Here is a 17,098-nt window from a genome sequence, read left to right as displayed (position 1 = left end):
TCTGGACAGTTAGCACTGTTCTTCAATGACTAGAGATGAAACACCACATGATTAAAAATACCTTCTGAACTGCAATGTCTGAAGGCAAAGTAATCAGTTTTGTCCAAACTGACACCAGGGAATTTCCTGACTGCTCTTCACTCATCAAAAAGACCTCAGGAGCATCCCATAGTAGAGACTCTAAGATTGCTGCGAAGCAAGACTGCTTGACCTTTAATCAAGAAAGTCTGGAAACTCATCCTACTCTCATCTTGGTCACTAATTGTTATGTGATATGATGCGCTTCCTCACTACTGAATGACAAAGTTGACTTCATGTGACCATGTTTAGAGTAAAAAGAGACTGTTTAATTGCACAATGCACTGAACAGGACGAATTAAATTTTCATCCCTTTTAATAGTGTGCAAAGTACCAGGAAAGTTTTAAATGAACAGCTGTCACTCTAGAAGGGGAATAGGGAATAGCACTCCACTGCTCCTCTACCTCCGTGCACACACATTATTGCCACAGAATGATCTTTTCTCCACCTGGTAGGAGGAGGAGTATTTTCAGTCATGGGAGAATACAAGAAGTTAAATGTTCTCAAGGCAGAATACAAGATAAACTGACTTGTAAGTAGCTTCAATCCCAAAACTGACTACGTCCTCCCATTTGGCAAGGCAGAAGCTTCAGTACTAATCACACTGCTCTGATGCTGCTGGAAGAATATGGAGGAGACTGAGGACAGGAATGATGGTGTCGTTTGCATTCGTGTTCCTCCCAGGAAAACTGCCTTTGAAAATTGAGCTATTAATGCTCATAAAGACATTTGAGAGGCGTCAAACATGAGAAAACTTGATTTTAGCTCAGTAAATGCTTTTAGTCCGTGGTCAGGTCCGTTTGTGTTAGTAAATAAAGTAGTGTAGCTTCATGAGAGCATTTTTGTGATCTTAATTTAACTTTCATCTGAGCAAGTGCAGTTAGAGCCAGTTATAAAAATGTTGGCTACCCAAAAAAACCCCACAACAAAATCAGCTCTCTACAGAAAATGTGATGATTCTAGCATCATGGAAAGCCAGTGTTCCAAAGCTATTACAGCAAAATGCTTACAAATGTCTTGGGGCCATAAGAAATGTGTTAATTAGGTAAATTCAAGGAGCTTTACTTTGATTTTAAAACTTCATCTTTTTACCAAAGTAATTTTTAAATGTAATTTTGAAATGTTTTCTTCCAGATATTTAAATATTTCATAAGCATCTATCTGGGGTTTTTAATAGCATTTCTAATCAGCTTTGTCAGAACTGCATGTTGGTAAATATTTAATCAGCTCCTAATAAAATTAATAAGAAATTTTTATTTTCTCCCACTAGGACTACATTAACTTTAAGAAATAATTTAATTATGAGGCATTTTAAGTAAAATGTCAAATAAGTGTAGATTATAGTTATAACTTCACTTGTGTTTCGGGCTCAGGGACGTACATCTAGCGCAGAGAACTACCTACAAGCATCTTTTTATCCTCAGCAGAAAGCTAGCTAGGAAAAATGGTTTGGCCTCCAAATTTGTTGTATTTACACTAAATAGGGAAAAAAAACCACACCCACCCACAACCCAAAACCTTTTCTGTAAATTTGATGAGCTTTGCCTGATTTTCAGCCATAGGCCTATCCTGATCGTTATTAGCATTTCCAGGGCTCAGCTGTATCCCAGAGATTTTCAAACTTGTTACTAAAAGACAGGACCATGCTCAGAAATGGCTCTCGTCAGATAGACTCCTATCGAGTGATCTGTCTTGGGCCCTCAGCTTGTCCCTCCAAACGTGAGATCCCTCTTACTCTGTGTCCGTATGGGACAGCAGGTCCCCCAGGCTGTCCCATGGGTACCAGCCACATTTCCATCGCCAGCAGTATGGATGGGCGTCTGTCTCGTGTCTCATCAGCTTGTTACTCTGCTCATGGGGCTTGCGACCGTTCCCTTGAAGCCAGACAAGTACACTTTCTGTTTATTTTCCTTCTGTCAAAACTGAGATCAGCACTCTCATTCTGCCTTTTGAAAAAAGGAGGACTATTTACCAAGAAATGAATGAAGTCCAGTGCCTGAGCTGGCCACAGAGGGTCATGCTTCATAAAAGCATAGCTGCTTTGAGTAACAGCAGGAGGAACAGGCCTCCATGATCTCTTAGCATCAACCTCTCTGATCATAGTGATGTGCTAAATACAGAGGTTTTAAAAGGGGATTAACCTAAGGTGATGAAGGACACGAAAACAGAGTTTGAAAATTTGGGTTTTGTTTGTGGGAGTGTTGTGGTTTAACTCCAGATGGCAGCTAGAACCATGCAGCCACTCGCTCACCTCCCTTTCCCACCAAAGACGGCTAGGGAGAAGAGGGAGAAAAGCAGGGGAAAGGGAAAAAACCTCACAGGTTGAGACAGACAGTTTAATAGAACAGTATTAGAAAAGGAAAACAAGAACAATAATAATAATAACAATAATAATAACAAAATCAGTCTCGCCATTTGGTGAATTGACACTGTCCCAAGCAGTGGTCGCGAGTACCCACCCCCTGTGTAATCCCATTTATATACTGGGTATGATGTTTATGGTAGGGAATATTCCATTGGCCATTCCATTGTTCTTCCTAGGCCTCTCCTCGGCTTCTATGGGCAAAAAGTCCTTGAAAACTATAAACATCACCTGGCAACAACTAAACCAATATGTATTATTGACACTCCTTTCATACCAAATCTGAAACATAGCAACCACAAGAAGGAAAATTAACTCTGTCCCAACTCAAACCAGGACAGGTAGTTATTATAAATAGATGTAATCTGAACTAGGGAGGGGATGATCTCTGTGAAATGTTGGAAAAACAGAAAGTAGCAAGTTTCTTCCATTTTAACAGAATTTTCCTCTTCATTTGATTTGTACTCCTCATGACTCATTTTAATGAGGTTCTGAATGATTGTTTTCCACTGTTCTAATATCTCCACTAAATTAGAGCAGCACATTCTCATAGATGTAAGTGGAAGTAAAAAAAAAAAAAAAAGGAGAAATGGATTATAAGGAGAATTGCTGCTATATCACAAACACAAAAAATATGACTGCATTGCTTAATGCCAGGTGTGAAAAAGATCACACATATATTTAAGAGCTAATGAGAAAACTGAATCTTCAGAGGAATGGGGCATAATTCTGAACTGTATTTCTTACCAACACTGGCTGCAATGGATTGGTGGGTGCAGGGCAAAAACATGAATATGTGTGGCAAATGGATGGCTGTGTACTGTTCTCAGCAGTAAGCAGGGAGCAAGGCCTCCTGGCACAGCTTGTTCAGGCAGCAGCGAGTTATTCCTTCAGCAAAGCAACCGTGCCTCATTCTGCAGCCCACAAGAACTCCTGGCCAGTGGGTCGGTGAAAGCAAAGCTGTCTCCGTGTGTTCCCCGTCCTGTCTTTTCAGGGGAGATATTCTCAGCAGAGCATCTTGTTATATTCCCTACACAACAATGTGCATTTGGGGATGATCCACCCCGGAACTGCACAAGGAGAGGACCTGCTAACTCCCTGCACATCCCCAAGCATATCTACCTGAGGCATGTAAAACGAGCCATAACCAGGACACAACTGCCTGCTTATGCTACAGTGGGCAGTATCTTGTTCCTCGCTTTCTATGGTGACCACCGTGCGAAGCCTTTTGTGGTAGGGAAAGAAAAATTACCTTCCAACACATCTCGCAAGCAGTTTGTGCCCCAAGTCTGAGACTGAACGGACTGTCCTACTCTTAAAGTAGATACGTTTTTATACATTTGTTAATTATGCAGTCTTCAAAAAAAATTCTGTCCACTGATTTTTTGGCCTGTACAGTGAAATCTGCTAAGACCCAGATGTGGTATGTTGTGTGGTCATAACAGTGTAATAAATAATTAAGTGCCTTTTTAGAAAATGAAAATGATGGTTTGCTCACTCTTTGCCATGAAGAGTAATTTTACTTCCAACCAGATGATTCTCTCAATATTATCCAAAGCCAGATTTGCCTAACACAAACTAGCCGTTAAAATGAACTGACTCTTGAAACTTCGTAATTATTCTGAAAACAAAATTTCTGTAGAGACCAGGCCTTGTTTTCCAGTTTTGGAGGAAAATTTTTCTGATTCAGTCCCATATGAATAAATCATACATATGTCTGTGTCTGAAAACTGATGCTCACCAGAAATACCTCTAGAAAACCAGGCTGATGGCAGTATAAAGAATAGATGAAATGGTTCAGATTCCATTTAAATCGGGGGCTGGAAATATGCTTCTCGACCACAAATACATATGGAGCTGTCTGCTTTGGTGTGTTTTAGATAAATATATTGTGTTTTGATTCAGAACAACAATACCATTTATTTGGCATCTAGATTTATTATAAAGAAGTATTATAGTGCATTACATTTATTTTACTCCATGTCTACTTTCTTATTAAGCATCTCTCTACATGAGTAGAATTAGAATCAATCCACTGATTTTGTTTTACTTGTTTTGTTTTGTTTGCTGCTTTGCTTGCTCATATATAGTGTCCAGAAAACAGAGCAAGAGTGAGTCATTGCTGGACTGCCCCATCCAGGGCCAAGACCTACTACTGTGCACATTTCTCAGTCTGAAACGCTAATCCTCTTGGGCTTTTGTCATTCACAGGCAGTAGCCCTGACACAGAAGTCCCCCACTGTGTCCATTCCACATCAACTGGTAAGAGCCGCGCTCAGCTTTTCATAAAAGGACCTCTATGTTTCGTTCAATACAGTGCAGAGTAGATTGAAATACAGATGTAAAACACCATCTTTGCAGGCCTCCCGCCTCGGGCACTTCGGCAGTTGTTTAGCAGTGTGCTGTTGTTTGGATTTACTCGTCCTCCAGATAAGTTTACAAACCCCTAAGACAACCGAGTTTTCGTTCTCTTGGGAAAAATACTGATTTGATTATGTGTAGATTTCTAGCGCCCCTCACTGGACTTCAGTTCAAGACTATTACCAGGCACTGAGGCGCACCTTAGACTCTGACTTTTCCAAGGCAAGGCAGTAAAACTTGCCGACTGCCATCACGTTATCCGTGATACGCACTTTAGGGAGAGTCCCACATGTCCTGTGTTCAACTGCAGAGGGGTGTTTTTACGAAATAAACGCTTGCACTCAAAATATAATGTGAAAAATATTGGACGAGGAACGTTGGTAAAGTATAAGTGACAATTACTACATACAGTCGCTACAATATCCAAAAAATATTTGCCTAATACTATACTCCCCTTTGTGGAAGTCTCTGTTTTAAGGTATTGTCATGGTTTAACGCCAGCTGGCAACTAAGCACCACGCAGCTGCACATTTAACCTGCCCCGTTGGGATGGGGAAGAGAATTGGAAGAGTTAAAGTGAGAAAACTTGTGGGTTGCGATAAAGATGGTTTAATAGGTAAAGCAAAAACTGCACACACAAGCACAGCAAAACACGGAATTCATTCACCAGTTCCCATGGGCAGGCAGGTGTTCAGCCATCTCCAGGGAAGTAGGGCTCCATCACGTGTAATGGTTACTTGGGAAGACAAAACACCAGCAGTCTGAATTCTTCCCCCAGCATTATATACTAAGCCTGATGTCGTATGGTATGGAATATCCCTTTGGTCAGTTGGGGTCAGCTGTCCCAGCTGTGTCCCTTTTTAGCTTCTTGCATGCCCCCTGCCTTCTTGTCAGGCCAGTGTGAGAAACTGAAAAGTCCTTGACTGCTTAGCAACAACTAAAATATTAGTGTGTTATTAACATTATTGCCATCCTAAATCCAAAATACATCACTATACCAGCTGCTACTAAGAAAGTTAACTCTATGCCAGCCAAAACCAGGACAGGTATCTATAACTATCTATAAAAGTGTTGTCATGTTGCAATACAGGCATCTAGAAAGCTTGAAAATGTCCCCTGCTGAGGCTGTGAGTTTTATTTTATTCTTGTTAGCCAGGTTGGAGCATGGCTGGTCAGCCACCAAGGGTGGTTTACAGATCAGGTTAAACATGCCTGTGGTCCCATGGTAGGCTCAGATCCCAGCACGTTTGCAGAGAAACTCAATCCTTTCTTCTGCTCAGGTAAAAAAATATCACCTCTGAGCTGTTTATTTTTCCAGTTTGCAAGAGAACAAAGGTTTCCTAATTCATATTGCAGCAGGAGGAATCTGTCCTTCATGTCCTGCTCCAAACTCTTCCTCCCGGCACTTTACGGAAGTGGTTGCCTTCCTTTCCCACAGATACGTAAGACTAAGATCTAAGGTGTTGTAAGATTAAATGTCACTGTGTATTTTTTAAAATTATTATTTTTATACACACTTACACACACATACATAAATAAGTATCAAACCAACAGTAATAGTATTACAGCTTCTATTGCCATAACGGCCAAATTACAACACTGGCCTTACACCCTTTTTCTTGTTTTATATACATATACTGCCGTGTATGTATATATATATACACATACAGTGAGTGACAGTCTGTGCCCTGATGATGTAAAGCAGGCAGTGTAGCTATGGGTAGCATGTGTCAGGAAGAGCATAAATGTCATCATCTCTGCTTTACAGCCTCTGTGATATCGACTCCAGAAAAGATGCATGTGGGTTCTTAAGCCTACCTTAATACATGAAGCCACACAAACATATCCCTAGCTTTTAAGGAGCTGTTTAAGCCTCACTGCAAATTTTATACATGGTTGCTTACATGATTAAGTGCTTTTGTGAATTGGATCCTAAATCACTGGCCAAAGCTGCCTGTGAATTTGGGTTGAGGGCGGGTATAGGTTAACACCATGCGAATGCACATGGGCCTCCAACTTCCTCTCCATCCTGGTATTTCCTGTGACATTAAATATGTGAATGGTCAATAACTGCCCAGCGCTTGTTTACTTTACCGCGTGCATGACTGCGTTTGTTGATGTGGGTATTGGTTTTACATTTTTCACCGCAATTAGAGGCTGTCTGCTGAGCCAGTTCGTAGATCTGCTTCAATACATTTGTGTTACCGTTTCATTATCAGCTGACAATTAGCACCTTTTTCATGATTAGATGGCAACAATATAGCTGAATGTTATTACAGAATTTCTCCAAGAGTGACAAAAATAATTTGTTATTAGTCTCCTCCTTCATCAGTTGCCTGTTTCCTCTAGGCCGTCAGGGCCCTAATGGCCTTGACCAACCCCACCTGGGGTCTCACCGTGGGGTCACACCCACCTGGGGTCTCATACCCTGCTCATGGGACCAGGGGCTCTATGTAAACTCAGCCCTGGTTCTTTAGCCCCTGCCTGAGCTGTGTTGGGACAGTGCGGGTCTTCAGCTCATTCATGCCTGTGTCTGGTCATGGACTCTCTTGACCCAAGCCCCAACTTGCAAACTGACCTCCTGGCTTGACCTTGGACCCACCTCATCCTCAGGCACTTCCCTGGTGATCTGGGCTCTTGGTTGGACCTGGTGATCGATTGGGTCTGCCCAGAGCACACAGTATTGAACACTGAGAAGCGTATGTCACCTGCCACGAGCAAAAATGTGGCTCATTTACCCAGTGTGGACAAGATATGGGGGAAAGAGATCTCTGGAGGAACAGGACCAGGCGACTAGGCAGAAGAAATCACCAGTCCCAGTGCTCCCAGCATGTCCCCACCTGCCATGATGCTGGCAGGGAAGGTCTGCCTGCTGTTATTCCTGTGGAAATTGGTAATACCAGTTTGTTTCTCACTTCTTATGTCTTTTCTGTAGTATCAAGGTGCTAACTTCAGTACAGAAGAAGTACTGTGCCTCTACTGGGGACTATTTTTAAGGATTTTTTTGACCACTTCAGTTTCAAAATTGCTCCTCATCTTCCAATACTCTTGAATACAGACACACACTATATTCACTGCAGGATGGTGCCATACCTTTCATTTTACTCCCCTGTGTTATTAATAAGGAAAGATATTAATGCTCAGCTTTAATTCTTATTGACCTCTAGCTCAGGGCTGATCCTGTGAAGTGCTGAGAGTCCCTGGAAGATAATTAGCATCCCTGACTGTCAGTGGCTCCAGAGAAAGTCACCCACCAGTGATAGTTACTCATACTACCTGAGGAGTACCCGTCCTTGCCAGGATAAGGCTCCTGGAGAATAACCGGTTCTTCAGCAGATAGAAAAGAACAAGGGGCCTATTACAGATGACAGAAAGAAAGTATGTCAAATGCATCTGCAAATGTTCTTAGAAAACAAGCTTTTCTAGTTAATGATACATATGCAGTGTTCCAGCTGTATATTTCTATTTTTCCCTTGGCTGTTCACAAAGTCTAAAAATAGCAGTTGACTGTTTTGCAGCTATTTGGGGGAATTAGGCTTATAAGTCTTGGACAGATGTACATTATTTTGATAGGTGGGACCTTCATCTGCCAAATAGCTCTTTTTTTCCAATTAATTTTATCCTCTATGGATTTTCTAAAAAAAGTTATGAAAGGAAGGTTTCATAGTAGTAACTACGTCTGAGCTGAGTATAGGCAGACACCAAGCAAGACTTCTACCTATCACCTTGCTGTTGTTACAAAGTTTTTTCACTCTCACCTGTGTTATTGCTGCGCTGGCTTCTACAGCTACTCACCTAATACATGTTCCCCAAGAGATGCACGTTAAACCGTGCACATTTAAATTAATAAGCAGATGGAGCTAGTAAGGCTGAATAGACCCTACATGGACTGAAAAGTGCTCCTTTCTTCAACTTGCATTGCACAAAGGCTGGAGTCAGTGTCTTTTTGCCATTCTGTAGGCAGCACTAGGATCATCCCCTCCATGTGAAAGTTCGGGGTCAGAAGGTCTCACCTTTCACAAAACAAAAGCTCCTAGACTGCTTGTGTGCAGAGCTGGGCTCTGCAGACCCCATAGAGCTTTCTTAACATTGCTTCTCAGTGGCAATGAGTAGAAAGAAATATCTCCTGACAGATTTAAGGTTAGAAATTCTGGAAGTAGTGACTCTGCAAGTAAATTTAGACTAGTTGGTTCAAGCATGATTTTGGTGATTCGGCAAGAGAATGAAAACGATCTTGGTTATTAAAAAAAAAAAATAAAAAAAAAATAATGAAATGCTTCTGCTATTCCAGAAACATACTAAATGGAACTGCAAACAGACATATCCTCTCCCCCTGCCAAGTACTTTATGTACTGTGTATTCCCCAAGCAATATTATCACGGTATAAAAATGTTTTCTAAAATAATGTCAACAAGCAATATAGTTTTTAGAGGATAGTACACAGCCCAAGAGGGGGGGAGGAAATTGCAGTACCTTATTTTACAATTAAAGGTGAGCAGATCAACAGATATGAAAACTATCTGTTTGCAGCTTTCATTATATTGTGTTAGCACTTAACAGAAGGAAACAGGAAGGAAGCGATAAGACAAATCCAGAGTATGTTAGTATTAGGGAAAATGGTAAGTGTGCTGGATGACAACAAAAAATATAAAACACTTTGATATCCACATGAAAATATGATGCATTTCAAAGCACTACACAAGATGGACTATTTGTTAGGAAATCTGAGGTCTCAGGAAATGCAGATTTTTCATTTAAAACCAATATAGAGAACAAATCAGTACATGAATTGGAGTACAGCACAGATGTCAGTCACAGCACTCTGCACTACCAAATAAAGTCAGTGGAAGTTGTTCTGACTTTGGTGGGTCCCAAATTTGGTCCTCTGTACCTAATGATAATGAGAAATCATGTTTTCTTATCATCTGTAAAGCAACCTTCCCTTATTTGAGTAATAAAGGAGAGGATGACTGCTTTGTAGAGTCACAGAACCACAGAATAGCTGAGGTTGGAAGGGACCAACCCCCCTACTCGAGCAGGGTCACCTAGAACCAGTTTCCCAGGACCACGTCCAGGTGCCTTTTGAATATCTCCAATGAGACATTTCAAGATATTCCAGTTTGTGCTGTCTTTTTTGGGAACCTTTTGGGGTTTTTCTTTATTGTCCTTTTTTCCTTATACTTATGTATCTTTATATATTTGGGTGTACATATAGATGTGACACACACACAAATATGTAAGTGTACCTACGGTGGAAGGCAGAAGGTGGGCTGGGTGCTGCAGGGCTCCCCAGGAGCCAGCTGCTGGGGCCAGCAGATAAGCCACCTCTTTTTTACCTGCCCAATATAAAACAAGAAACAAACCCCCTTACATAACTGCTTTTTAAAAGATCATTTCCACATGTCATTTTAAATAAAGTGGTACAATAGGTGTCAAGCCAGTTTGTAATCCACTGCTGCTGAAGGAGAGTGTTCTCACCTTCTTCCCACACTGCTCCCTCTAATGCGCTGGCTCCTTTCTTGTCTCAGGAGGAACACTCATGCAGCTTCAGTGAGTTTGATGGATAATTAATACAGTATAAACAAACAAACCCTTAAGAAATAGTCCCACTTCCTTCACCCCTGCTCCCAGCATCAGTTCCCTGAACAATTGCATGAATTTTGTACCAGAGCAGGTGGCTGGGCAGGGGCAAGTATGGCAATGAGGAAGGGCGAAACTACTTTCTTTCTGTGATGGTTTCATTATGAACTGATAATGTGTCGTGGTTTGACCCCAACCGGCAGCTACAGCCATGCAGCTGCTCGCTCACTCACCCGGCACTGGGATGGGGAAGAGAATCAGAAGGGAAAAAGTGAGGAAAAACCCATGGGCTGAGATAAAGACAGTTTAAAAAGCAAAGCAAAAGCCATGCACACAAGCAAAGCAAAGCAAAACAAGGAAACCATTCACGACTTCCCACGGGCCCGCAAGCGTTCCACCATCTCCAGGAAAGCAGGGCTCCATCACACGTGATGGCTACTTGGCAAGACAAAATGCTATCACTCTGAATACCTCCCCTTTTCTTCTTCTTCCCCCGACTTTATAGACTGAACATGACATCACATGGTATGGCATAGCCCTTTGGCCAGATGATGTCAGCTGTGCCAGCTGTGTCCCCTCCCAGCTTCTTGTGCATCCCCAGCCTACTCACTGTTGGGGCGGTGTGAGGAGCAGAAAAGGCCTTGACTGCTTTGCAAACAACTGAAAACACCAGTGCTTCATCAAAAGTATTTCTCATCCTAAATCCAAAACATAGCACTATACCAGCTGCTAGTAGAACGTTAACTCTATCCCAACTGAAAACACAACATAATGGAAGAAAACTTCTGTTTCTCAGAAGAGTTTACAATTATTAGACCACCTAGATGTACATAGATGAGCAACTAAAACAACCCACAAACGATCCTATATCAAATGGAATACTTAAGTGGTATTTAAGAACTTAGAGGTACCTAACACAGGTACCAAATTATATGTCAAAATAAGCCTTAACGCTTAAGTCTTATTTCTGAGATCTGAAAGTTAGAATGTGTAAAAACAGTGCAGCAGTACCCCTTCCTGCCTCCATGATCACAAGACAGCAATATAGCTTATTTATCAATTCATATTAACTATATTTTGTCCTATTAACTATGTTTTGTCTCGCTTGTTATTGCCGATGCTGTACATAGGTTGAATTCTTAAACCAGAATGTTTAACGTCAACTTCTTGATTCTCACTCAAACATGCATGTGAAGGCTTACATTTAATGGCTTAAATATCAGGACAGGAACCTACTACTAAGCATTAAGGTTTAGAAACGTTAGCCCACCCTAACAAGGTGATGTTTGGACTCGTCTAATAAAGAGTGGGCAATACTCATTATTTCCATCAGTTTTGTAGCAGTGCAATCAAGGTGCTCTTAACAATCTCTCCTTTATTATACCGTGGGTTACAACTGAAACAGTTAATATGAGCGATACCATAGGATTCATGCTAAAAGCAGACCCCAGCAATGTTGTATTTGGCATCACAAAGACAAGCTGTGCTCAGACAGGGCTAACCTGTACTGCTGGGAATGCAGTACCTCTATAGGGTGGAGCTGCAACTATTGATAACTTGCCTGTCTCGATTCTTTTTGTCCTTTGGCCTCGATACCATTGGGTGAACATGTACCAAATTGGACGAAAGGACAGGATGTGTAGAACAAACAAACAAACCACCTACCCAGCAAAGTTACCACGTGCTCAAGCCATCACACTTGGAATTTGGAGATGAAACAAAACTAACACATATGAAAAGATTAAAACCACAGGACAGGCAGAAATGTAGCTTTTTAAAGCCTGTCCAGTATTTTAGCATTCGGTGAGTTGTTTGCTTGAAAGCTCTGCCAAAGATACATGAGCACAGAAGTGAGCAGCATGTTTTTCCTTCAAAAGAAAAAATGCAGCTGAGGTAGGAAGGGAGAAAGAATCCACTTGTGAACTGTTTTGCTTGGCATTTTTCAGCTGTTCAGAGATGACAGTATCAAGGAAAACTGAATGCATAAGTACAAAAATGGGGAGGGTGGAGTATAGAAATACTGAAGGAAGTATTTCACAGAAAAGCAGTGAAAGCATGATACATTGAAAGAGCTATTTTGGCTATGGAGAGAGATGAGCACTCATTAAAGAACTTTGTGTTAACACATGTGAGTACTCCTCAAACACCCCAGTGAAGCTACAGAGTGATTTGCCCACCAGCAAAAGAAGCAGCAAAATGGCACTAATATTTAAAAGTTTGGTGGAAGCTGAATGCCTAATTCCCTTTGCCGCCAGTGAAGCTTCACATTTCTTTGGAGGAAAAATGGAAAAGGTGACTACGACACAGCTGCTAGCAGAGCTGAGGCGGGTGGCACAGCACTGACAGTGTGGACAACTTTCAGGTGAACTTTAGAGAGTCTGGTGAACAGTCTGGTGAACAAGATATGCAAGCCACAAGCCCATGAATTGTTACCCTGAAAGAAGCTGTGGACTTTTCTCCAAGTCAGGTAATGGCAGAAGACCTGAAAAAATAAACTGTAAAAGGGTAGTGAGGTCATCAGGAACTCCAGTAGCTGGCGGGGGAGAGGGGAGGTGCAGGGAAACTGTACAAAGACAAAGTCCCATCACTGAAGAGCAGCTGAAGCAACAAGAAACTTGTAAATAGAGCCTCCAATAAGACAGAATGTGGCAGAGAGCTGCCAGGGAGCTGGGCATGTGTTCTCCCAGAATAGGGTATAATCTTATCTGAATTACTAAATTACAGAGGCATAGTCAGAAAAGGAAAAGAAAAAAGATAAAAAAAAGACTTCACTAAACTGTTAAACTGCCCACTATGACTTCTAAATGGACGGAGATGACTCATTGTCTGCACTGTTAATAAAGGCACAAGGCCTTGTATGTACTTCCAATAAGAAGTGTTAACTGATCCCAGTTGTCACCCAGGTCAGATCCACCCTTCCCTGTCACTTTTGCACCCTGCCTGTTCTTTCAGCGTTGATGGCTTTTTCATTATGCTGCATTTAGCTCTTTTTCCATCTCCATGTGTTAACCTCTGAACTTATTTTGAACGACAACCCTTTCTTGCCAGTATATGCTAGCTTTGCTCCACACCAGCAGCTTATTCCTTTTTCCATGAAGCCACTCCACATCCTTATTCCTTCAGAGGGGTTGGAGGCAGGTTGCTTGATGGAGCTGGAAAAAGATTGTGTAGTTGCATTTTTCCCTCAGAACTGTTCCTCGTTTCAAGTTGCTTCTTTTCCACTAGGTGCCACTGAAGGCTAGGGGAGCAAATAAACCTTAAGAAGATGACTTGCCTTGCCTGAAACCCAGAGCTCTTGGGTTTCTGGTAACTTGGGGGCTGGGTTTTAAAGTGACCTAAAGCTTGTGGACGTTGGATTCCTAATTATAGCCTGTACTGTTCAAGATGATTGCACCATTCTGTATTAATCTCTGGAAGATGCAATCTTTGGAAGCACATAATAAATGCCCAATTTCCATATGGGAATTTGGCAATGGCATCACCGTGGTCATCCCTTTGTATGACTGTGAGGAATGCTGCTCAGGTTCTAACCAGCTGGGCATGGCTCACAATTGCCTGGAGATGGTTTACAGCAGCTTAGGATCATAGAGCACTAGAAGGGATGAAGCTACTTCTGCCTCTTCCTTATCCTGTTACTGATCCAGTGCCAGGTATAAGACTCATGCCTGGGACATTTTAAAAGAGATACAGTTGTCTTGCAATGCAGAACAGAGAGAGATCATGAACATTTTTGAGAAATTTTAGTATCAATGCATAATTTTTTAAGACATCACTGACGATGAACAGAAAAGTTTATGGAGTTTTACATGAGAAGAGAAATTAAAGTGTTAAAAGAAGTCTATTTTTAAATGATAGCAGTATAATAATAATGGCACTGATTCAGACTTCCTTTAAAAGACTCTTTTTTTCAAGTTTCACAGCTACAGAAAGGCTTAGCAAACTTTTCCTTCAAATTCCCACACTCGTCTTAAAGAAAATTCTACTACATTCAGAGTATTCAAAAGCAATCTTTATTCCACTCTGAAATCATACGTTAGAAGGGGTACAGGTGTGTAAACCCAGTATGTACTCTAAAGTTTGTGGTAACATCATTATTAATAAATTTCTTCCAAAAAGACCACTTTGCTCATAAACCTCAGAAGAGCAAAAGAAGTTACCTATATTTGCTCACTTGTCCAGTTTATGCTATGTGTGGTGCTCTGTGGGTCAGTAGAAGCACTCAGTAGGTAACAGGCAGAATGAGACAAAGAAATCACAGATGTTAGGAGCATCATTCCCCACCTTCCCATCATCCACTAGTTAGGAAGTGACCAGACAAACTCAATCACCTGTTTCAAATCCTCTTTGGAAGCCTCTACAGAGGAATTCACAACGATCTGTCCAAAGTGACTCTGTCCACTCTGCTGGAAATCAAACCACCGTAGGAAAGCCCGCAGCGGAAATACAATCACCCTTCTGAGAACATAAGGCCTCCTGTGTGTTTGACTTCAGTAGAGGTGTTATTGCCCTCTAAGGAGAGGTCATGCAACATTCATGGAGGTGGTGCCACAAATACGACTTCACCGGCAATTCCGAAATTTTAAGGAAAGGTTAAAAGGGGTAAGAAAGCCACACAGTCCAAGGATGGCTCAGTAGATATAATGCTGGAGAAGGTATTATGGCACTTGGTTCCCATTCTTGCCTTGCTGAATTACCCTTGACAAATCACTATGCCTCTCTGTTCCTCAGATTCTCTCTGTATAATGTACTTATAATTTTTTTCTACCTTTGCTCAGTGTTTTATGATACACCAGTGAAAAGTGCTCTCTGACAACTGTGACATTCAATGTCATCACAGTCAAGCTAATCTTGGAAATTAGACAAGGAAAGTCTAAGATTTGCTTAAGAGTTTGAGTATCCAAGATCTTGCTTATTTTATACAGCTACTTGCCTGATTAAAAAAAGCAGTCCCATAGCTACCTGCAAATTTTTCCTTTCTCGTGATAACTGAAAAAAAATAAAAATGCAGTGCAACATTTTCAATGCTGGAACGTTTTGTATATTCAACTTGCAGCACCACATATTTTTCCCTTTCCTCTCACTAGATTAATCAGTAGTCCCAATGCATGGAGCAATGACTGTTCCTTACAACTGCCTCCATTTCCCCATGTCCCTTAATGTATTAACATTTTTCCAGCGAACCTAATACGTTCACTGAACAGAGTGCCAAGTGCTGTATACTGCCATCCTGCTGAATACTGTCTCTGTTGACAGGTGGGTTCTCAGCGGTGTAAAAGTTACAGCGGGACAAACAGGAACCAAATTTTCTGCAATATGATACCTCAACTCTCTGCATATGTATAGTAGCACTTCCTACACGCTTTCTAAATGTGCTGTTACTTATTCAAAGTCGCAAAAAATCAGCACAAGACGCAGCGATGAACTGTACCATTTGCAACAGAGACATGTTAGGGTGAAACAAGGATGTATAGATATATTTTGCCTGACACTATACCCAACAGCTTGCCCCCACGGTCTCTGTGAGCTGTCAGCTCTTCCCATCCATCAACCTAAACAGCACTCTGCTCCAGCAGTGTTATTATCTGTCTTATCTTCCTTTCTGTTGCGCCTGCCAGAGAAATGATGCTTTTTGATGGATTTTCACGTAGGTCTATTGTTTTCCTTCCCCTCCCTTTTAAATAAATATCCTGTGGAGTGCAAACTTGGAAGGATTTCAGAGCAAATTTTACTAGCAGGGGTAAGCAGAATTCTTTAACATTTATTCTCTTCAAACATTACTGGGTTTGTGCTTTGTATCAGTGTCTCTGTGTTGATGCAGTGTGTATGTGAACAAGTACACAGTGCGGAACAAATTCAGAGTTTCTTGGTTAGTCCATATTGAGCTTTTTTGCAGACTGTATGCTGCTGGAGTGAAAAAGAGCTGTGCAGAATAAAGTTCAGATACTCTGTATAGCCATAGAGAGCTCAGTTGACTTGCAATTGGTTAGAGAAAAAGTTCTCAACTGTGTTGTCAGTAACAAAATGGACTTGTTTTCTACTCTGGTAGCACTGGGATGCTCTCCCTGTGTCTGTCCTCTGAACTGGACAACAAGACCAGAGCAGGAGTTCCTGAATGTAGGATAAGAGACTTTGCATACATGGGAACTGAAGATAAAAAACATAGGCTCCTTTCAAACACCTCCTGGTAATCAGGGAACAGGCAGCGTGCTGAGGCTAGGCTGCTCAGAGGCACACGTCAACGAAGATGATGTTGTGGAGAATTTACACAGTTCTTTAAGCCTGTGAGCAACTGCTCTGTTACAGACGTGACCCACAGAGGGTCTGCGCTGGGCACCGCAGGGAGGACAGTAAGTGCCTGTTTCGCAGCACACTGGCATCTTTATGCTGGGTTTGTTCTAATCCTACCCCAGGACCCGCAGCCCTAACGGGCAAGTTTATAGACCTTGGGTACTACCGCTCCTTGACAGGGCTGGGAATGGCTACGTGCCCATGCTGCAGCCCAAGGCAGTCTCTTGTCCTTAGTCCCTTTTACCCCTTGCTGGCTGGGTTTGGTATCAAGACCCAAAGGAGGCTTTTGCTTTCTGTGGGATAGGTTGCAAGAAGTAAGACTTCCCCCAGAAATCTCTACTTTTTTAACTTCAGCTTTCCCCTTGGCAAAAGAGCGGTGGGTATCACTTGTTTTCTCTGTGAACACAAGCTGAAGCGTACCTAGAGTA

The sequence above is a fragment of the Larus michahellis genome, chromosome 1, assembly GCF_964199755.1.
Source record: "Larus michahellis chromosome 1, bLarMic1.1, whole genome shotgun sequence".
Classification (NCBI taxonomy): domain Eukaryota; kingdom Metazoa; phylum Chordata; class Aves; order Charadriiformes; family Laridae; genus Larus; species Larus michahellis.
The sequence above is the reverse complement of the archived record's forward strand: the minus strand, read 5'-3'. Positions refer to the sequence as shown.